The sequence below is a fragment of the Cibotium barometz genome, chromosome 34, assembly GCF_041138505.1.
Source record: "Cibotium barometz isolate CiBa-2024 chromosome 34, ASM4113850v1, whole genome shotgun sequence".
NCBI lineage: Eukaryota > Viridiplantae > Streptophyta > Polypodiopsida > Cyatheales > Cibotiaceae > Cibotium > Cibotium barometz.
Window position 1 is genome coordinate 35,935,192 of NC_141079.1, and position 23,536 is coordinate 35,958,727.

General features: G+C 44.1%; 1 protein-coding gene across 1 annotated transcript in view; it reads right to left on the bottom strand.

Moving 5' to 3' along the window:
* Positions 1–23,536, bottom strand: part of LOC147618973 (uncharacterized) — a 45,768-nt gene that overhangs the window by 16,553 nt on the left and 5,679 nt on the right. The window lies entirely within an intron of this gene.

The following is a 23,536-nucleotide window of genomic DNA, read 5'->3' on the forward strand; positions in this document are numbered from 1 at the left end:
TTTGTTGGATGAGAAAGTTTATAATTGCTTGAGGAGGATGGTGGTATGTGATGACTGGTTGAAATGGAAAACATCCCACACAGTCAAAGGTGAGGAGGTTACAAGAATAATCTTAGGACCCTCTTTTTGGAAAGATGCCAAGATAATTGTCAAGATATGTGCACCCATCTTGAAGATTCTTCGATTAGCAGATCGAGAAGGAGCAACCATGGGGCTGATTTATTAGCTAACAGACTGCATGATGGAGAAGATACAAAACATGGACATTGATACAGCCAAGCTTGCAGATGTTCAAAATCTCTGTGTTAATAGATGGGACATGATGCATTCTCCTTTACATGCTTCAGGTTTTGTTTTGCATCCCATTTGGAGAGGGAAGGGTCAGGAGTCTGACAATGAAGTGCATGATGGATGGATGACGGTCATAAGAGCGATCTATTGGATATGATACAAAGATGCAAGGTATCTTGATTGATAACTTGGATGTGTATAAATCAGAGGGGGGTTCTTTCTCTCGTGCCCTTGCAAAAGAGGAGAAGAGAATGCACCAAGTAGTGAAACGGTGGGAGACATTTGGTGCAAGTACTCCCAAATTGCACAGCTTGCTATTCGTATGCTTTATCAAGGGAGTTGTGCCTCTCCATGTGAGAAATTGGAGCACTTTCTCTCATTCATACTAAGAGAAGAAACAAGTTGAAGCCCTCCAATACAAAAATGTTGGTTTATATACATACTAATCTACAACTCATCACAAAACTTGAGGCTCGAGGGTTTGAGAAGATGGAGATCACCTTGGACATGATCAACAAGGAAAAAGATGATGAAAGGCTGATTTCTTTGCAGGAGATGCAAGAGCCCAATGACATTGGGACAGCCACAACCACAAATGTTGGGGGCATTGAGGAAAATGTGGATGATGAGTCAGATGATGATGGTGATGAGGATTCTTCTTCTTCCTCTCATGAGGAAGAGGAAGAAGTAGAAGGGGATGAGAATACAACAGAATAGGCTCTTCCAAAGTTCCAAGTTTAATAAAGTATTTTATCTCTAGAGTAGTATTTAAATTTCTGCTATGGATGTTTATTGGCTACAAGTTACAACTTGTGCTTTGATTTATCTAGTTTTCACTATTTAGCCTTGAGGCTTGACCCTTGCGTAAGCAATGAGCCTTTATGTAACTTGTAAGTGTTGTAACTTTGTAAGTTTTTATAATGGAACTTGGAGAGCTTGAGTTTACAATGTATATTTGTTGTATCTATTTGTCTAAATCTCGTCCTTTCTATGAGGTATTATATGGGTCACGTATGTTACTCGGCCTAGGCTTGAAACATACTCGAAACATTCTTACGTACCCGAATGCGTATGCGTTTACTAAACGTATGTTATGAACTATGAACGTGAGGGAGAACGTGCTGCTCGAAACGTACTTGATAATGTTGTAATGAAAGTACAAAAATGAAAGTACTAAAAGCCTAAGGCTAAGTGCCCATTACACAAGAGTGTGTTCACATGGGGAAAAAACCTGTGTCCAGCCATAGGGAAAAAATGCTCGAGTAAGCTAGGTTCACACCTGAACTAGCCGGGAGTGGCTAGGTGGACATGACCAATAAACCCCCCTCAAGTGAACGGTGTGAACGGGTAGCAGGGTGATAAAGCTGTGAATGCTGCCCTGCACTATGCTCCACAGCAAGAGTGATCAAGAGAGATCACGGTGGCAAAGATGAACTGAAGTGCCAATGGAAAAAGCAAGCACTATATGACGGGGATGATGAGAAACCCCAATGTCATAGTGCTAAAGCTAGAGCATGTAATGGCAATTTGACCATTTCAAGTTATGGTCAAATTTCTCAATTTTGGGAAGAGGGAAATTGTGAAAGAAAACCTGTAATGGCACCTGCACCTGTAAATGTTCCAAATCCAAGAGAAGCCCTCAATTTCCGACCAAAATCGAATGACATACAGCAGTTGCTACTCACAACACCTTAGCAGTGCACAGCAACACACAATAGCAGCACATAGCAATAGTCTAGTCGTGCGCACAGGTAGTAGATAAGCCGTAAGTCAAAATTTTAATTTTTTCCTTAGGCTAAGTTTACGTTAACGGTTAACCTTGCCCAAATAATAATTTTTTTTAAAAATGATGCGACCGAACTGAGCAGTGTGCACAGCAAAAAGAGCAGCAGCTGTACACAAATCTGCAGCCATACAACTGTGCACGACAGTCCGTACACTGTAAGGACAGCAGCATGATGGAGAAAACAGCAGCAGAGATGGTGTGACCTGTTGAGAGAGAAGTGTGCGTGCTTGCATGCGATAGGCTGAAGCAGGAGCAGAGGACAACAGGAGGAAACCCTAACCTGCTATGATACCAATGTTGGGTAGCAGGGCAGCTAGCCTACACACACACACAAGCTCTAATAGAGAACGTGAGGGAGAGCGTGCTGTTGGAAATGTACTTGATAATGTTGTAATGAAAGTACAAAAATGAAAGTAATAAAAGCCTAGGGCTAAGTGTCCCACACACAAGAGTGTGTTCACACGAGAAAAAACCTCTGTCTAGCCACAGGGAAAAAATGCCCGTGAGTAAGCTGGGTTCACACCTAAACTAGCCGGGAGTGGCCGGGTGGATATGACTAACATTCTCACCACCGTTGTTGCCACCTATCTGCTTGTGTGTGCTCTGAATGTTGTCGCCCTTATTAGAGCTAGAAGCTGCCCCATGTGTGCACCTAAAGCTGCCACCCTCTATCAAAGCTAAGCTAAGCCTAGTTAGCTCTATCTACTGCCCAGCACTATAGTCGCAACAACACATAGTAGCAACAAGAGTCACCAAACTGCGCACGGAAGTAGCTCCAGCCCGCAAGCTTGACTAGTGCAAGCCACCACATCAATTGCAGCGCATGCATCTTGAAGAAAATTATCTACAGAGATTCAAAAATCAACCTATCAAAGTGCTTCCGCAGAATAGATAACTCACAAAATGTACATAAAAATCAATTTGGGGCTCTCCTCATTTTTTCAAAAGATCTGCTCAATCGAAGCATTAATCTCAAATCCCCCCACATTTTTCAAAGTTGAGGGGAGAGTTGCTACCGCCGCCTATAGGATCATATTCAAAAAACCCTAATTTTTCCAGAGCATAGATGAAAAGTCTGCTCTATGTAATGATGCAACCTCTGAGCCACCAAATGAGTAGGCCAAGTTAGTATCAAGGGATAGTGATGATAAATGTGCTACTACAGAGCATAAATGTGTGTTTCCCTATGTGTCAAACTTCTCTGTGTCTTTTCTATGTCAAGATATGTGTTTGTGTTTTGTATGTTAGACCGAGTGTGCTCTAATCACCATCGGCTAATTGAAGGATAATTTGTAGCTCTCTTATATGGATCTGTTGGTTGATCTTGCTGATCTTCAACGAGGATTCCATCTTGATTTTTATAAGTGAATATTTGCCCATCTTTACCACATGTTTTTGGGAGCTATGCTCACTTGTGCTCCTCCATAGTTGTGGTCATGCCCTCCAATTTGATTGGAATGGTAGCATTCATGTCAAAGTACTTACCCACTACACTAACATGCACATCTTTTGTATACCTTTCAATGCGTTTTCTTTGATTTTTTGGTCAATCTCACTCGCATCTCTATCATCATTGTCGGCTCCAACCCATAGCTATCTGCTCTTCTGTTATTCTAATAGTGTTGCTATAGCCTCCTATAGCATCATTTTCAAAAAGCCCTAATTTTATGGAAACCCTAATTTTGGGCTATTATGTGTACAGGATTAGATACTGTTAGATACATTTCTCTATTAAGACCTTCCCAATTTCATAGCATATAATGGCTTTCCACATGTTCATTGAAAAATTCAATGTGGAGAGTTTCCACACCTCGCAGACTAAGGTGAAGTTTAGTCTGACGAGAGAAGACCTCTAACCTTTCATTGAAGGGAAAGAGAAAATGCCCGAGCAAGAAGATGCAACACAAACAGCCTGGAAGCTCAAAGATCAAAAAGCCTTTGGTCTCATAGCCCTTGGCCTCTCTCATAACTTTATACACCATGTTGCAGATCTCCCTACCTCCATAGAGGCTTATGAAAAGCTAGACAAACTCTTTAGAGCTCACATAAGAAACTCCAAAGTTCCTCTACAGAAAGAGTTCTATGGACTCACAATGCAACCACATGAGACCTTTAACACTCATGTGGACAAAACAAAGTCTCAAATGAACCAACTTGCACAACTTAAAGCAAATGTGGCTCTAGCAATATTAATAAAGTCAATGCCTGAAAAGCACTATAGCAACCTCATCACCACTACAGACCCTACCCAATGTCACCTTGGAAGGGGTCAAAGCCTTCTTCAAGGAAGAAGAAAGGGAGCTCAAAAACAGAGAAGCAAAGAGAGATAGCTCCTTCACAAAGAAAGTAAAAAGTGTTCCCTTTGTGGTAGGAACAATCATGCAGAGGACTACTATTCAAAGAAATTGTGTAAACATTGTGCAAAAAACAACCACAATGAAAAGATTTTCTTTCACAAAAAGGCACATGTCAATATCATTGAGGCATCAGAGCTTCCACAGAGGAAGCACACTATTACTATGATGAATGGGCTTTTTGAAGTCCAAGATATGTGTTGTTTTCTGTTGAGTTGAGTGTTGTTTTCAGTTGTGTGTATGTGACTTGATCCTTGTTTGTCCTTACCCATGGGATCCCATAACTAGCCTGTGAAACCAAAGCCATGTGATTTATCATTGACCAAGAAAACTGGCATGAGAAACCATGACCCTAGATTTATCCTTCACACAGTATGAGGTAATTCCTTGAGAGGAGGTTTGTTGGGAATCAAGGTCTTGCCTGTGTGTGAAGCCACTCTTATGAGTGTGGTAGTGAGTTTGTGTGTGAACCACCTCTTAGAGAGGTAAGAATAATATCTAGATATCAAGCAAACAATCACATCATTCAGTCAGGTACTTCACTCTCTCTCTATAAGAGCTTTGTTCTCTCTTCTCTCTCTATCATTCTGCACATACACCAATGACATGAAGATCTTTCAACCACCACTGCTCTTTCAACCACCAGAGCTGAGCATTGTACCTGCAAACCCTAACCCTAGATGTTTCATCGCCATTGTCTCGAGCACAGTGTTGATTCTTCCGGACCTTCAGAAGTCATATGTGATGCGTGTGGAGATTGCATCGGAGAATTCCTTAACCACGAGAACCATGCAATAGTTGCACTCAAGGCAAATGACTACAAATAGCAAAGTGACTTTGTGTATGGAAAGAAATTTATCGCTGTAACGCATGCTTTGTTGCTGATTTACAGCTGAGTTAGGGCGATAGTTTAGTCTACCGCACTTCGGTTATTACTGAAGGCCGGTTTCATACTGTCCAAGTTTTTGCCTTGAATTTCTAGCACATTGGACTCCTGCAATGTCTGGATTGTGCCTTTTCGACTAAGAGCATCGGCAACGGGGTTGTTTTTGCCAGGGACGTATTCAATCATTCCTCCAAATTGTTGGAACGACTGACTCCATCTAGACTAAAGGAAGTGCTTCCAATGTTTAAGAGTGGCCATCACCCCCAAGAGCTCTTTGTCATACACCGAATAATTCTTTTCGGCGTTATTCAACTTGCAGTTATAATAAGCCACTGACCTACCGTCTTGTTGTAATCAATGGCAAGGTTACTGGCATCCGTAATCACCTCGAAAGGATCATCCCCTGATGCCAACTTCAAACTTGGTGACTCAAAGGCAACTTTCTTCATTGCTTGGAATGCCTCGAGAGCCTTGCCCGTGACGAACACTTTTTGACAACGAGTCTTCACGCCCTTGAGCACGTCAATGAGAGGTGCTACAAGGTCAAAAAAACTTGTCCATGTGGGTGTTGTAGACCTGACAAAGACCCACAAATGAGCAGATTTCTTGGGCTGTAGTGGAATATCCTAGGTAATGAATTCCCAATACTCCAAACTCACTCTTCTTGGCATTGATAAACAACTCATTGTCTTGCAAGAGCTGCAAAACCTGGGCCACATCTCGCTCATGCTGCTCTATAATCCTTGAGAAGATGAGGATGTCATCTAAGAAGATGAAGACGCATTTGCCAATGAGATCCCAAAAAACCCGAGACATCATTTCGTTAAACGTTGCTGGTGCATTGGTGAGGCCACAGAGCATCACCACAAATTCGTATTAGCCGCGCTCGGTCCCAAAAAAGGCGGTTTTTGGAATGTCGGCCTCAAAGATCCAAACCTAATGGTAGCTACTCTTAAGATCTATCTTAGAGAAAATCTTTGCACCATTGAAACGTTCTAAGATGTACTCTATTCTATTAGAGTGAAAAGAGAATGAGAATGAAGAAGACGACACAGTGTTGGGTCCCAAATACCCACTAAAAGATCACGCACCCCCCCCCTCTCTTTCTGCAAGTAGGAGTATTTGTTTATATTATTCTTTGGAGAATATTGTACAATGCTCGAGTAAACAAGCGATATGAATGCCCAACGCAAGGATAAGGAAGACCATACGTCGACTGAGTATCCACCAAAACCAAGGCTCTGCTGAAGACTCTTCGGGCCAAGCAAGTCTAGATAGTTGTAGGACTACACATATGCTGGCTGAATGTTGATGAGGACCTTCCTTGATAGCTTGGAGATGACTAGATGTCTATCTGTTGCTTGTACTTGTTGAATACTTGAATCATGGAATGGAAAAGATGCAACTACTTTTATATGTAAGTAGGCTGCTGCTCGGCCAGTTTGGAGGCTGTCGGCCACTTTTGGTGGACCTGAAAATGCCTAAAACCAGCATTAAATGCTGCGCTTAGGTACTGCTGCCCACCATGCTGTTGGCCGACTGCTCCACGACCTGATTGGCTGCCTGGGGACAACTAGCTACTGGCCGACAGGGGCCATGAGGCTTCCTCATGCTGTCGGCTGCCTCCAAAAGAGGTTCAGGGCCGTTTTACAGCCCTTAACCTGACTGTCTACTGAAGCACCAAATCATGGGTTGATAAAGTATGCTTTTTACATGCCTCTAGTGCAAACCTAGGCTAAGGCTGACTGTACATGCACTTATCTGATGAATTCTCCAAGTGGGTTAAGAGGACTGACTCTCAACTGACCTCTAAGTACGACAAATATTCCTATAAAAAGGTACTACTTGTACAAATGTTGCACTGATGATCATGCCAGTGTGTCACTGTGTACCCCAGTGCACCGAGCACATTACATGAGGCCTCATATACTGAGGCCCTTGACATTGATGATGATGATGATGATGATAATGATGACACTGCTCATGCCAATGATACTGATGGCATTGCTCATGTTGAGGAGGAGCTTGATTGATTAATCATAGTGGACGACTCAAGCTATGGCTTTTGTTTGGTTTCTTTAGACTTGATTCTCTTCTTTTGAGTTTTACCTTTGTACTTTAGGCCTTGGCCTTAGAATGTTAATTTTTTGTACCATCATCATCATGTATGGTGTGAGTCATGACGACTTACATGATGATGTCTGGACTCTTAATGTCTTTCAAATCTTACTAAGCTTGGGTTTTGGCTCTACACGCCAGTCACTACATAGTGCAATATATGTCTTGATCATTGATAAAGTTCTAGCTTCTATCTCTCACATTTTTTTATGTCTCCTTGAAAATGACTTAGAGAATTAGGGTTACGTATGTTTCAGGCCAAGGGACAATACCATACTTTCATACCCGTATGTGTATGCCGTATGAAAAAAATATGTATAAGGGTGCTCCAACTTGGCATCTGAAATCTCTGCTATTTCTAACCAAGTTGTGAGCAGCCCTGTGCAGCCTACCAGAAGGAGAATGCAAGAAGAAGGTCAAGCAATCCAGGGGTAAACTGCTATGAGGAAGGAGGTCATCCAAGAGGTTAACAGAACAACTAGGTGCTGCACACTTGTCCATGTAACATGACTACTATGTGGAAGCGTGCTTAATGATGATTAACGCAAAGCAATAAAGACTAATGCTAATCACATGCTCATGACATTGAGAAGTAGAGAGAAGGAGAAGAGAGTGACTCTTTACCTAACCTACTCCTACTATATATTACTCAATGAATGAGTAATTACAATGATTGTCATAGATCCAATGTAGATCTAAACTATGAATGCTATGAATGAACTTATGCTTACTGTCCTCCACTGTGCGTTAATGGAAAACACTGATTTGGAGATGTACTTGGCTGATCCAAACTGTTAGACTACATGTCCTTGGTCTTGGCTCCGCAATCTCTGTCTCTGAATGATTATGAATGATCCATGACCTGCCTTTATATAGTAAAGTGATAGCAAGTCGTAATTAGGTCAGTTTTCACTTTTCAGGCCATAAAAAATCATCAAAAATGTCATAAAATGTGTTCATATTGTGCCCATAATATGTCCCAGCCATCGGTGCATGTCCTGGGCACCTCCGAGCACCTATAGGGCCACCAAATTGGCTCCAAACTGCCCATATACGGCCTCTAACTTTGCCCTTAAGGCGACTGTAAGGAATAATCATGCCTATGTGGCACCGGATTAACGTGTGCACGTGACAGTCCAAGTCAATGTTCAAGGGCCGGAAAGATGGGTCCATAAACCCCCCCCTTCCCAAAAAAACAGTTAAGGATTCTATTCCGAAAGGAGTCTACTCCAAATCATAGTCACAGGGGACGGAAGGGACGGAAGGTTGGAACAGAGGGACGCCGAGTCGAGACGGATCAGCAACAACGGGGACGGCAGGGGACAGTCGAACGTCCCCCTGGAGGCGTCCCTCACAAGGGACGGGGAAGGGGACAGCGGCAGGAACAGGGACGGATGTGGGGGAGCGGCACGGAGCCGTTGCGCACAATCCGACTTTTTTTTTTGCCCGTTTCTAGTCGTTTGCCTTGGCCGTTTCTAGCCGTTTATGGTTGTTTGGCTTGGCCGTTTGGGGATGCCTTGAGCCATGAGGCTGGGCCTTTGAGGCTTGGCCCTTGAGGCTTGGGCCTTGGCCCTTGGCCCTTGCCTCTCTCTTGCCTTGGCCTTTAGGCTTGGGGCCTTGGGCCTTGAGGCTTGGCCCATGCCTCTCTCTCTCTCTTGCCCTTGCCTCTCTCTCTTGCCTATCTAATATCTATATAAGAACAAGGCTACAAGGCTACAAGCACACACACATTTCAAGGCTTCAAACTTCAAAGTTCAAGCAACTCTCTCTCTCAACTTTCAAGCCTCAACCCTCAAGCTACACTCTATGAGTGTATCTACTCTCTCTAGTCTCTCTCCCTCAAGCCTCATTTTGATGTACTTCCAAAGTAGAATAAGTGTAGAGTTGTACTGATGCTTGTACTTTTCAGCACCTAGGGAGAGTCTCCCGGGTTGCCTTGCTTTGTTCACTGCTCTGTTTTTCTTGTGAGCAAGAGAGGATCTTTTGTAGCCCTACGGGCGTTTTTATATAACTAATGAAAGGATCTTTTCTCGAAAAAAAAAAAGAATAAGTGTAGAGTAGAAAAACTTTTAAAAAAAGTATTTTTTGAGTGCCGTTCCCTCCCCCATCCCCCATCCCGTCCCGTCCCCCGTTACCATCCCAGGTCCCCCGTCCCTTGTGACTATGCTCCAAATACAAGTTCACAAGTGCCCAAGATTCCTCATCCGTTTGCACCTGATTACTCCAAGTACAACAAATGCATACAAATCTAGCAAGCAAGCCTAGTGATTCCCAATCACCTAGCCTACCAATTTCCTCTCCCACAAGAATCACCTCGGATTTTCCTATCCTACATGAGAATTCCCAAAGATGTTTCCCTAGGGCCTAGACTCTTCCGCCCCACTTAAGAGCCCAAGAATCAAACCTCCACGTCCAAAGTGGAGTCTTTACAATGTCTTCACAAGAATACCACAGCCACAAGTGCTTGGGCAACCTGGGAAACTTTCTTCACGAGATTGAATGCCCTAGCCACCACTGCTCACATGGTCATGACAATGAGGGAAAACATGGGATGGATGCTTTTAGCCATAAAACTGATGTACATCTTGTTTTGTTGATTTTTAGGCAACGAAATCCTCCAAATATCAATTTTTAGGGTTTTGGTGTCGTTTGTACAACACACCTATATAGTCTGTACAACTCTTTCTACACATCCTTACATGGTGATGTGGCAGTTTATGCAGTGCTACTCCTACTGCTCTTGGCCATAGAGTGCTGGGGGGTGTGTGTGTGTGTGTGTGTGTGTGAGAGAGAGAGAGAGAGAGAGAGAGATTCCTTTGTGTGTCAAAATTGGGCTTGCCCACTTATTTATACTTTAACAGTTACTTTTTTCCAAAAACTCTTGTGAGTTTTTAAAATAGTTTGCTTTCCCACACCTTTGTGTGCATAAGGCTACAATAATAATGTTTCCCTCAATAAAGCATGGACTGGCCAATCACAATTTTAAGAAGTCCATAAACCTGATAAAAGTGAAAGCACATCTCTCTCTCTACTCTCTCTCCATATCTACGTTTTGCATCAGCATGTTGCCAGGAGTGTTTAGGGCTGAAAGAAGACTCCCAGAGCTTCCGCGTGTTACATTGGTATCAGAGCATCAGGCTCAGCAAAGCTAAACACTGATTCAGTCCCATATGATGGTGTACAAGTGGTGTTCCACAGAGCCAGAGGGGATGGCAGTCCTGTGAGCCAAATAGGTTCGTGGGCAACGGTCCCAAGGAAGGTTTACCCTCCAAGGGTGATGTGAGAGTACCAGACTCATTTCTCAGGAATGAAGACCAAGACGGTGTTCAGAGTCAAGGCAAGGATGGATTGTGGACTAGAGGGAACAAATGCATAGATCTTCGTCTGAGACAGAGTGGTTTGGAGATCGGGCCGGAATTTCAGAGAAAAGGGTTGCCAGGGATGGATGGATGACAGAGGGACTTCGGGAAAGGATTGGGATGATGACAGTCATCCAAGAACAGGTTGGATTCCCGTCATCAAGTTTAGCAGAGGGGGATGTCATGTGCATGAAATGCTCATGGACATTCTCAGGGCTAATCTAGAAGGGGCAGCCAAGAAAAAGACCATTAAAGCTAGGATTTTGGAGCATCAAGTGCTGATTTGGCTAGAGGAGACCAGGATGACCAGGCGGCTGCAAGAGGGAACTGTCGGCTGCAAAAGAAGGCTGTCGGCTGGACCAGATTGAGGCAGCTGCAGAACGCATCACCTTTATGGGATTTTACTGGCAGTCGGCTAGCTCATCTATTTGTTCAAGAGCCTATAAATAGGCTAGGATGCTCATTGTTGTAGTCATTCAATCCTCTAGGGATTGGGTCTTAGGGGGTCCAAGTAGGGACTAGATCTAGGGTGTTTACCACCTTTCTATGAAGGCAGCCTAGGACTGTAGCAAAGTACCTTTTTGTACTATATGAAATATACTAAATTTTCCAGCACCTCTCTCTCTCTCTCCTCTCTCTCCATATCTGCGTTTTGCATCAACATGTTGCCAAGAGTGTTTAGGGCTAAAGAAGACTCCCAGAGCTTCCGCGTGTTACAGGATACTACGACATCCCCACTAACATCATCAGTGTCCAATAGTGGGTGTAGAACTTGGTATCAATATACGCTCCCCCACACCCCCCCTCCCACGCACACGCACATAAGAGCATACCTTCATATAAAGGTCTATGTACTGAGTTTTTGTCAGAGCTCCGAAGATAAAAGGCAGACTCAACCATAATGAAGCCTAGCACTAAGGATCATAACAAATAGAAAGAATTATCACAACAAAAAGGTAGATGATAGGGCATATACACTACTAAAGACAGAAAGAATATCTAACACAATATCAACTGGCTTCAACTTGGACGAAAACTTCACAATGTGAAATATGCATGTCCGCTAATACAACATCATCATCATCATCATGGAGGCTGGAGCTTCTATCAGCTTGCTGTCGACAGGCTGTCGGCAGCAAGCAGAGGCTCTTGCAACAGGTGGGACAGCAGTCAGGCAAAGGCCTGCAAGGTGTGGCAGCAGAAGAAGTGAAGCACAGCATTTAATGCATTTATTACCCATATTCCTTGTCCAGTAACTGGCCAACGGGCTCTGCTGCTGGCCAACCAGCACTCCAGCATAATATATAAGCATCAAGTCATAAATCAAGCAACTCATTCAGTCATTTCAACAATCAAGCATTCCCAAAAGTCAGTAGAGCATATGTAGGACCAAAGGTCAACCCCTTTGGGGCTGACCAAGGGCCTCAGCCATGTACATACATTCAACCACCTTTTTTGTACCATATATTACAAAGAAAAACCTGACACCAATCTCTCTCCTCTCTCCTCTGTCTTAATCATGTTTATCTTGATCTTCATCACGCTTAGGGCTATGGATCAGTACAGCAAGGCTTCTGTGCATGCAACAGTCTAGCTTTCTCAAATTTCAGCAACACCCAATCAATCACCTTCCTTGAGATCCATATGTTTAGTATGCTTATCTGCAGCCTTCTTGTTACATGTGTCATGTGCAAGTTTGCCCATGGACATGTCCTAAAACTAGTCCGGAAGGGGCAGCCAGAAAAAGATGATTAGAACTAGGATTTGGAGCATAAAGTGCATATTTGGCTAGTGTGGACTTGGAGAAGGACAAGGTTGATCTGTCAGCTGAACAAAGGGACTGTCGGCTGCAAGAAGTGCTGTCGGTTGTAGGAGGGGCACAGGTCGTGAAGTGTTATTGCATTAAATGTCTAGTCGGTTGGCCGACCAGCAGTCAGCCAGCACTCTGTTGGTCCAAGAGGCCTATATAAAAGGCATGTTTGCTCATTGATGTATTCATTCACTCCCTTATGGAGTGGGTCCATTATGTAGGACGGTTTTGGGTGTTTTCCACCTTTTCATGAAGGCAGCCCATGGCTGCACATTTAGAGGTACCTTTTTGTACCATATGAATATATTGAATTTTCCAGCTCGCGCTCTCTCTCTCTCTCTCTCTCTCTCTCTTCTCTCTCTTCTATCTGCGTTTTTGCATCAGCAAGTTCTAAGTGGTGTTTAGAGCTGAAAGAAGACTCTCAAAGCTTCCGCGTGTTACATTGGTATCAAAGCATTAGGCTCAGCAAGGCTAACCCGTGATTCAGTCCCATATGAAGGTGTAGAGGTCCAAGGTATCGGAAAAGTGCCCAGGTACGAAGCCCAAGGCAAGGAACACAAGATCGGGAAGAGCTCCCAGGAGGTTTGTTGGTGGTGCTCCACAAAGCCCATAGGGGATGGCAGTCCTATGAGCCAGATAGGCTTTCGGACAACGGTCCCAAGGGAGGATGATCCTCCAAGGAGTGGAGTGAGTGCCAGACTCATTTCTCAGGAATAAATACCAAGATGGTGTTCAAAGACAGGGCAGGAACGGATTGGGGACTGGATGGAACAGATGCATAGATCTTATTTAGAGTCAGAGTGGTTTTGGAGACTGGGCCGGGTTTTCAGTGTTGTCAGAGATGGATGGATGACAGAGGGACTTCGGGAATAGAATGGGATGATGACAATCATCCAAGAACAGGTTGGAATCCCGTCATCAAGTTTAGCAAAGGGGGATGTCATGTGCAAGTTTGCCCATGGACATGTCCTAAAACTAGTCCAGAAGGGGCAGCCAAAAGGATGATTAGAACTAGGATTTGGAGCATCAAGTGCAGATTTGGCTAGTGTGGACTTGGAGAAGGTTGATCTGTCAACTGAACAAAGGGACTGTCAGCTACAAGAAGTGTTGTCGGCTACAGGAGGGGCACAAGTCTTGAAGTGTTATTGCATTAAATGTCCAGTCGGCTGGCCGATGTCACCATTTGATCCATCTCCATTGCTAGAGCCACTTCTATGGGACTGTCACTCCATAGAGCGGCCAGATTTGTGCCATGTTCACATGGAGCCAGGCCAGTGTCCCATGTGAAAGGGCCAGTTTTATGGTGTCACATGGACGGGAGCCCACCCGTGTGCGACCAATGCTGCGTCACATGGACGGAAATCAGTTTCGTGTCACCCGTGTGTAATTTGCTTCATGCTATATGGACGGGAGCCTGTTGGTGCCACCCGTGTATGGCCAGGTTGGTGTCTTACCTATGGGACTGTCACTCCATAGGAAGACCAAGACATATTTATTTATATTTGTCGCGCCAGTTTGGTGCCTGACAGGAATCTCTTGTACAAGTTTCATGAAAGGGAGATTTCGTCCATTATTTGTGCACATGCATTTATGCCTGCATGCATAAATTTGTTTTTACATGACTTGTTTGCATGTGTCTACTTGTTATGCCGTGCCAGTACACTGGACGGGGACGCCCCCAGTGTACCGTGGAATGCTGTTTACTGACTTGGTGGTGTGGCGTGTGAACAGGTGGTAAGTATTTTCATTTTGCCCTTTTTAAAAGAAAAAATCCATAAACTAGAGTAAACCTTAATTTTTATAAGGCAATGTGTTCACACATTTATGTTTTCACTCCCTTGTGGAGAGATCTGGTATGTCAGGCCCGTGACACTTATACAAATATAAATACTCCAAGAAATACAAAAAGTATTGAGGGGGGGACTGGCCCTTTCCGGCCCCAATGCTGGTGTCATTTGTATTTTCAATATTTCCAGTATTTGTGTTGCTGATGTTGTTTCCATTGTTTAATAATGGTTAAATTAAGTGTTCTAAATGTGTATATTGTCTTCCGAACTGTAGGCCTCCTGTAGGGAGCGGTCACATTGGTATCAGAGCCCGGTCGTCTCTCTTTCTCAAGAGAGAGACACGGAGTTTTGAGATCGGAAGCAAGCACGAACACTTAATTCAATGGACAGTCAGGGCAACCCATTGGAAGTGCCGAATTCGAGGGGCCAATCAAGTGCTTCACGGGATTCCGAAGCATTACATGGAAGGCATAAGCCTCTTGAATGAGTCTACATGGGACAGCCATCACGTGGTAAAGAACCCATGCACGAGGAAGAGCCCAATGCATTGAGGGCTGAATTAGAGCACATGAAGAGGCTCTTGCAGGCAAAAGAGCAAGAGCTGAAATTCTTGCATGAAGACCCTCCTGTACAAAGTGTCATAGAAGCCAAGAAAGCTGATGCTATGGTGGACATGACTTTTGAGTCTATGGCTCGAGAAGTGGGTAAGAAGCCAAGGGAGCTGGCACTCTCTTTATCTTATCCGCAAGGGTGACCTTAAAGAGGGAGAGGATGGACAGCTTATGTTCAAGAATCCACCCCGTTTGCAGCATGGAGACCCAGCCTCTCAAAGGTTGAGATCATACTTGTATAAAGAAGAAGTTTCGGTCACCTCCCGCCATGCATCCACTGCTCAAGGCACAGGAGGAAACAAATTTATGCATGCTCAAGGCCATTTGGATTCTAGGTATGTACATCATGGGGACAGTGGTCGGCATGCAAGCCAAAAGACCTTGCCTATTGAGTTGTCTCGTAGCGAGACAAGGTATCTTTCAGCGAAGTCACATGCAGTGGGGCCACAAGAATCAAAGACCCATGTCACTTTGGCTAGTGGAACACCTATCATTGCCCATGAAGCTCATGCAGAGAGAGTTGCCCCATTGGATAAGGGGAAGAGAAAAAGAGAAGAACATGTGCCACATCCCAAGAAGCTCAAGGAGTTCAAAGCCGAGGACAAGTCCGTGAAATTTGATGCCTTTCATGGAGAGTATGATGCCTCTAAGGTGCTAGCTTTTGTGGCCCAGTTTGATATTGCTTTTAGTGATGAGGACTTCACTGAGAAGTCCAAAATTCGTCATGCAAGTATGTTCTTGAAGGGGACAGCTGCCATTGGTGGATCACTGAAAAGACCACCAAAGACCCCATTTGCAGTTGGAAAGAGTTTAAGGGTAGATTTTATGCCCAATTCTTGCCTCCTAATGCGGAGTAAACTCTCACCCAAAAGTGGGATAGACTTGAGCAAAAAGATAATGAAAGTGTGCAACAGTATGTCAATAAGTTTTGGAAAGTGTTGCTTGAGGTAACTCCCTTTATGCAACTCTCCGAGGATGAAAGAAAGAGGAAGTTTCACTCCAGATTGCAACCAGCTTATCGTTCGGGCATTGAATTGCACCCGAAACACACTCTACAACAGCTTATAGCCTCTGCTCATGATACGGAGCAATTGGTGCTCAAAATTAAGCAAGATCAAGGGGGTTCTAAGGGCAAAGAGAAGGCTGTCCCAAACCTGCAAAAAGGTGGACAGCCACCTAAAACGAGCTTCCGGGATGTCCAGAAGGGTGGTAAAGCTGAAAATACCCCATCCAAGGATCATGGGCCAAAGAAGAACAAATTTGGCTTGACTCCCGAGCAAAGGGAGCAATATGCAAAGGAGAGGAAATGCTTTTCTTGTGGCAGCAAAGAGCATATGTTTAGACAATGCCCAAACCGCAAACCAAAGTATGAGGACAAGCAACCCAAGGCAAATGTGCATCCAGTTCCCGATGTGCACGGAAACGCAAAGCATGATGGAAAAAAGAGGATGGTATGCAAAGCATGGGGTCAAATCAAGGATCAGCCCGCTCTATTTATTTTTGATGATTGTGCAACAGATAACTTCATCTCTATTCAAATGGCAGCCGCCTTGGGTATTAAGGTTGAGAACATGGAGCCTCAAATTGAAGCAAAAGTTGCCTTTGCTGGTGGTAAAGAGGTGCAGGCTACCCCACTTATTGGGAAGTTGCGCATACATATTCACGGTTATCTTGATCATGAGCATTTCTTGGTTGCCCCACTTAATGGATGTGATGTATTGCTTGGCAAGCCATGGCATCATAGCCTTGAGCCCCGCAAAGAGTACAAGACAAACAGGATTTCCTTTATGCATAGAGGCCGCATGCATGTTATTGATGTTGGCAAGGAAGGGGATTCTATCCCACTTGTATCTCACATCCAGATTAATAAAGCAATGAAAAAGACTCTTTCTGCGTACTTGGTTTTTGTTCGTGATAGCATTGAACCAAGTCATCAAAATGTGGATGTTTTGACTCAGGATAGGCTGAATTTTCTTCATGCATATAAAGATTGTTTTGCTGATGCATTGCCTGGTGAACTACCTTCTCAAAGGCTCGAGGATCATCGCATAGATCTTGTGCCAAGTAGTTCTCCACCTAACAAACCTGCATATCGTGTGAGTGCCGCACAACAAGAAGAGATTATGAAGCAAGTTAATGAGCTTTTGGAGAAAGGTTTGGTTCAGCCAAGTTCCTCACCTTATTGCTCTCCCGTGCTTCTTGTTCAAAAGAAAGATGGATCATTCCGCATGTGTGTGGATTATAGAGCTCTAAATAAGCTCACCATCAAGAATAGATTTCCAATCCCGCGTATTGATGACATTTTGGATAAGCTTGATGGCTCGGCTTGTTTCAGCCGTATTGATTTGAAGAGTGGTTATCACCAAATACGAGTATGTCCACAAAACTGCATTCAGGATAGCTTTTGGATTGTATGAATTTTTGGTGATGCCTTTTGGTCTCACCAATGCCCCAGCCACATTCAATCGTATGATAGATAGGATATTCAGACCCCATCGAAAATTCACAGGTGTATTCTTTGATGACATCTTGGTTTTCTCCAAGAATGAGCAGGAGCATAGGACTCATTTGGCCACAGTGTTTAAAGAGTTGCGAAAGCATAAACTCTTCATTAATGCCAAGAAAGTGAGTTCTTCCGTTCAGAAATACACTATTTGGGTCACATTGTATCCAAGGATGGTGTAAGAATGGATCCTGCCAAGATAGAAACCATTCGGAATTGGCCAGAGTTGCAAAATGTACATCAAGTACGTAGTTTTCTAGGATTATGTTCATATTACAGGCGCTTCATAAGGCATTTTGCTATGATTGCCACCCCTCTACATGATCTCACGAAGAAGAAATTCACTTTTAAATGGACCCCAAAGGAGCAGGATGCCTTCTTGCAACTCAAGAATGCTATCATATGTGGACCCGTATTGATTGTTCCCGACTTGCAAAGGTCGTTCATAGTGGAATGTGATGCTTGTGGCGATTGTATAGGGACTGTCCTAAATCAAGAAGGTCATGTAGTTGCATATGAGAGCTGTCGATTGCATGATGCCGAGCTTCATATTGATATCTATGAGAAAGAGCTCTTGGCTGTAATTCATGCCTTAAAGATATGGAAACATTATCTTATTGGGGTTGAATTTGTAGTCAAGACAGATCATCAAAGTTTGAGATACTTTCTATCTCAAACAAAGCTTTCGGAGAAGCAGATGAGAATGGCAAACTTTCTTTCCATGCTTCATTTTCAGATTGTACATACTCCGGGAAAGAAAAATGTGGCGGCCGACGCATTATCCAGGAGACCTTATGTGGCAGTAGTTTCAGTGGCCTCTCATGGGGACTTATCTGCCATGCGAGATTTGTATCATTTGGATGCTGATTTTTGCCATATATGGATTGATTTGATAGCTGGTCACTCACATGCCTCTTATGTGATCAAAGAGGGTTATCTTATGAAGGATAACTCCTTATGTGTGGTGAAGGATATGCGTCCAAAGGTTATGGAGGAATGTCACGCTCCACCTTATGCTGGTCATAGAGGTATCATGCCTACTACACGCATGATTGAGAGATATTTCTTTTGGCCAAGCATGCGTAAAGACATTGAGGCATATGTACGTGCATGTCTTACTTGACAAAAGGTGAAATTTGACAGGCAAAAACCTCCAGGTTAGCTTCAGCCATTGCCTATTCCCTCGCAGCCATGGAAAAGTATTACAATGGACTTTATTATGGACTTGCCTAGATCCCAGCATGGGAATGATGCTATTTGGACCATTGTGGACAGGTTTAGCAAGCAAGCTCACTTCTTGCCCGTCAAGAAAACCATTAAAGTTAATCATATGGTGAAGCTTTTTCTTGCTAACATCTTCAAGCATCATGGTATGCCTAAGTCCATTGTTGGGGATAGAGATCCTAGGACTACGAGCCTCTTTTGGAGGGCTTTATTTGATAACATGGGCACTAAACTTGAGTTTTCATCAGCTTATCATCCCCAAACGGATGGCCAAAGTGAAGCTGCAAATTCAGCCGTGTTGGATTTGTTGAAGTGTTATGTGGCAAATCAAAAGACTCCATGGGAGAAGTATCTTCCACTTGTAGAGTTTGCCTACAACAACACACTTCATGCATCCACGGGAAAGGCCCCGTTTGAGATTATTTATGGCAGAGTGGTCTTGCCACCCATTCTTCATACAAAGGATGCGATTTTTGCAGCTGATGAGTATGTGCGTGACTTGGATGTAGCCTTTGCTCAGGTGCGGACAGCCATTGCAAGGTCACAAGATAAGCATAAAAGGGCTGCTGACAAGCATAGAAGAGACATGCAAGTCAAGGAAGGTGATTGGGTATTGCTGAAATTTGAGAAAGCTAGGCTTCGGAAGAGACCAGGACGAGAGGGATCATATCCAAAGCTTTCTACTCGATATTATGGACCCTTCCAAGTGATTGACAAGATCAATGAAGTGTCCTTCAAGCTTGCTTTACCCAGCCATTGGAAGATTCACAATGCTTTTCATGTCAGTCTTTTGCGGAAGTATGTGGGGCCAGATCCAGAGGAGCCTGTCACAGAAGATCTGCCAAAAGTTGATGAGCTTGAGAAGATCCTTCAACCAAAGCAGATTGTATTTCACAAGGAGAAAAAGTTACCACATGGGAAGCTTTCCTGCTGACTACCCTCAACTTCTACAGGCATATCTTGAGGCTTCTCAGTTGACCTCAACTGTTTAGAAGCCCAAGCGAATGTCACCATTTGGAACCTCTTGTACAAGTTTCATGGAAGGGAGATTTCATCCATTATTTGTGCACATGCATTTATGCCTGCATGCATAAATTTGTTTTTGCATGACTTGTTTGCGTGTGTCTGCCTGTTATGCCGTGTCAGTACACTAGACGGGGACGCCCCCAATGTACTGTGGAATGCTGTTTGCTGACTTGGTGGTGTGGCGTGTGAACAGGTGGTAAGTATTTTCATTTTGCCCTTTTTAAAAGGTAAAATCCATAAACTAGAGTAAACCTTAATTTTTATAAGGCAATGTGTTCACACACATTTAAAAGAAGGGCTGGACATTTTTCTAGTGTGGGTGCCCATAAGTGTTAATTATGTATTAAGGTTTTATAACCTTTGATAAAGGCTTTAGCATGGAACATTTTTGGAGATTCCCCACGTGGGTGGTGGCTGGTTTCTCTCTCTCTCCATCGCCTGCTCTCTTTCTCCATCGGTTGCTGTACCCGACTGCTGCCCACGCCTGTACCTAGCTGCTGCCCATGCCTGTACCTTGCTGCTGTACTCGACTGCTGCCCACGCCTGTACCTACCTGCTGTACCCGCTTGCAGGGCTGCCCACGACTGTACCTGCTGCTATACCTGCCTGCACGGCTGCCCACGCCTAAACTTGCAGTTGTACTTGCCTGCAGGGCTGCCCACACGTGTTGTACCACCTGCAGTACTCGCCTACTTGTAGCCCACGTGTACCTACTGTACTTGCTCCAAGTACAGTACTTGCATAGTACTTGACTGGTTGTACCTCCACACGTGTGAAGCACCTGATATCTTGATTGTACCTACTGCAAATTGTACCGGTTGTATCTGGATTGTACTCACCGTACCAGGTGCTATCATATTTTTCTCATTTGTGTAATTCTAAAATTTGTCAATTAAAATTCAGAGAATTCTTTAAGTTGTGTAGTGCAAGAGCAAAGCATGTATATGCTGACCATGCTCAGGAATGTTCCTCCTGGTGTGGTCAATATATTTCCCTGTGTGGTGTTGTTAACCGCGCTCTCAAAGCTTCTGAGAGCCAATGAAGGTTTGACTCACCAAGGAACTTGGGAGCAAAGCTCATTGGGGAGAACCAGGCCACATTCCCTCTGCGGTGTACCCCTTGGCCTGTGTTAGTATGGGCGTGCCAGTTGGTGCACGGTCCCGGAAGACCAGTGAAAGACAGGTGTCCACCCAGTGAAGGTGGGAATGAGCCTGTGATTTGGGGCTATTCTGACCAACACCTCTTCATAAACTTGAACCAGTTTTATTTGGTTGTTTTCACTCCCTTGTGGAGAAATCTGGCCTGTCAGGCCCGTGACACTCGTACAAATATAAATACTCCAAGAAATACAAAAAGTATTGAGGGGGGGGGCCGGCCCTTTCCGGCCCCAGTGCTGGTGTGCCGACCAACAGTCAGCCAGCACTATGTTGGTCCAAGAGGCCTATCAAAAAGGTACCTCTAAATCTGCAGCCATGGGCTGCCTTCATGAAAAGGTAGAAAACACCCAAAACAGTCCTACATAATGGACCCACTCCATAAGGGAGTGAATGAATACATCAATGAGCAAACATGCCTTTTATATAGGCCTCTTGGACCAACAGAGTGCTGGCTGACTGCTGGTCGGCCAACCGACTAGACATTTAATGCAATAACACTTCACGACCTGTGCCCCTCCTGCAGCCGACAGTCCCTTTGTTCAGCCAACAGATCAACCTTGTCCTTCTCCAAGTCCACACTAGCCAAATCTGCACTTCATGCTCCAAATCCTAGTTCTAATCATCTTTTTCTGGCCCCTTCTGGACTAGTTTCAGGACATGTCCATGGGCAAACTTGCACATGACAACACGTACGGAAGATTGACCATTTTTGTTAACGGCAATCAAGTGCTTAATCACTGAATCAACATGCCAAGAAGAAATAAAGGGGAAAGAGAGTGCTCACACCTCATTAGGATCCCAGTCACCCAGTCAAGGGTCCCCTCCCAAAGGTGTATTTTCTTGTGTTACTGTAAAGGGAAAAGAGAGTGCTCACAACATAAATTAGGATCCCAATTACCCACTCAAGGGCCCCCTCCCCAACGGTGTATTTCCTTGTGTTACTACTGTAAATACAAAGTTGAAGTACAATGGTCGTTGAGTGGACTGCAATTTGATTTTGGACCTGCACTTGCCTCTGTGGACTAAAATGCACACAAGCTCTCGCATTCTCTTCTATTGCTGCCCACATAACTGCTGGTGGCTGCTCTGCCAAGAAGAGTGCTGCGTTTAACTGACGCACCAGCTGCCTAGTCGACTTGCGAGCTGATTTAAGCCATAATAAGATGGATAATAGGGGAGGCCAGGCTGCGTTTATATAAATGCAAGAGGGCTGGCTGATCACCACCTTTGATCACCTGCCTTATGGCTGGCCATGGGTGGTCGGCTGGCCCAACAGTTCATACCTGGGCTGTTGTATGAGCTGGCCTGCCCCAAAGCTCGCCTTCAAACCAGTATGCCCTAAAAGGCATCACTCTGAGCACCCTTATTGTCCATGTGCCCTTTTCCCTTGCTTCCAAACCAGGCCTAAAACTACGTGCTAGTTACCTAGGGCTTCGGGTTTCACACCTAATGACCTTTCCTACCAGACTAGTAGTGGCTGGACTTCGATTCCGATACCCAGCAAACGGAAACAAGTGTATTACAATGTCTAAATAACTTGCACAACAGGACTAGCATGATACACATAACCAACCTTGGCACCATAGTAGCAAGGAAACGTGCATCCTACCTTTTATAGGAAACCTAACGTTTCCTACATTTGAAACCTTTTTTTATACATTGAATTTTGGACAGGAGTGGGCCAGCAACTGTAATGATAGTTATCTATTCAATTAAGCATCACTATACATGATGTAGGTGATCGTTCAGATGAAGGAAAGCCAGTGGCAACTCTCATGCAGAGCCAGCAGCAGCAAGGCCTGCAAAAGATGAAGAAGCGCTAGAACAAGCACACACAAGCAGAGAGGAAAGCCATAAGAGGAATGAGGAAAGCTCAAGCCAAAAAACCCACAACCCACTACATTCGTGAGACGGGCTCAATGTGAACAAGCTTAGATTCAAGCTCAATTTTCTCACACAAGCAATACCAAGGTTGTATTTTCATATGGAGCCAAAACTCAAAAAGGGAAATGGAGGATTTCAAATAGAGAGGTTATATGGCATTTGAATTAATGGTTGAACAAAATCAGCAAACATTCCAAGCATTACAGGTGGTGGTAACACCAACAATAGAGATCCAGCATACCATAGTCTCCACACTAGTGGGTGAGGTGGTCGTTAGACAAAAGTTCTAGAAGTTTCAGAGTTTTATATAAGATGTCTTAAGAACAGCCTTTAGCGCAATCAGAGGAGTCCACCATTCGCGATGAGCTGAGTGCATGCACAAGAAATTTTGTTATAGAATGGTGAGTTTTTGATCCATCAAACAAAATCCAACAATCCCATCCAAATCTTCTAAAGTAAGTTCATTCCATACACTTCTTCTCCCCAAGACAGGCTCATCATCACACCTACATAGGATTTCTTTACCTAGAACATTATGGAACAGTGATTCTGACTCTTGATAGATTTCATGCTCCCTCTTGACTTTTAACGAGTCCCCTATTGAGGCAAGTTTCCCCATCCTACATTTCAGAAGTCCACAACTTTGGATGCACGTGTGAGATGTAAAAAATGGTGCACCATGTGCACCACACATGTGAGGGAATGCTCTGTGGACACATTCTACCACGCACAAGCCATTG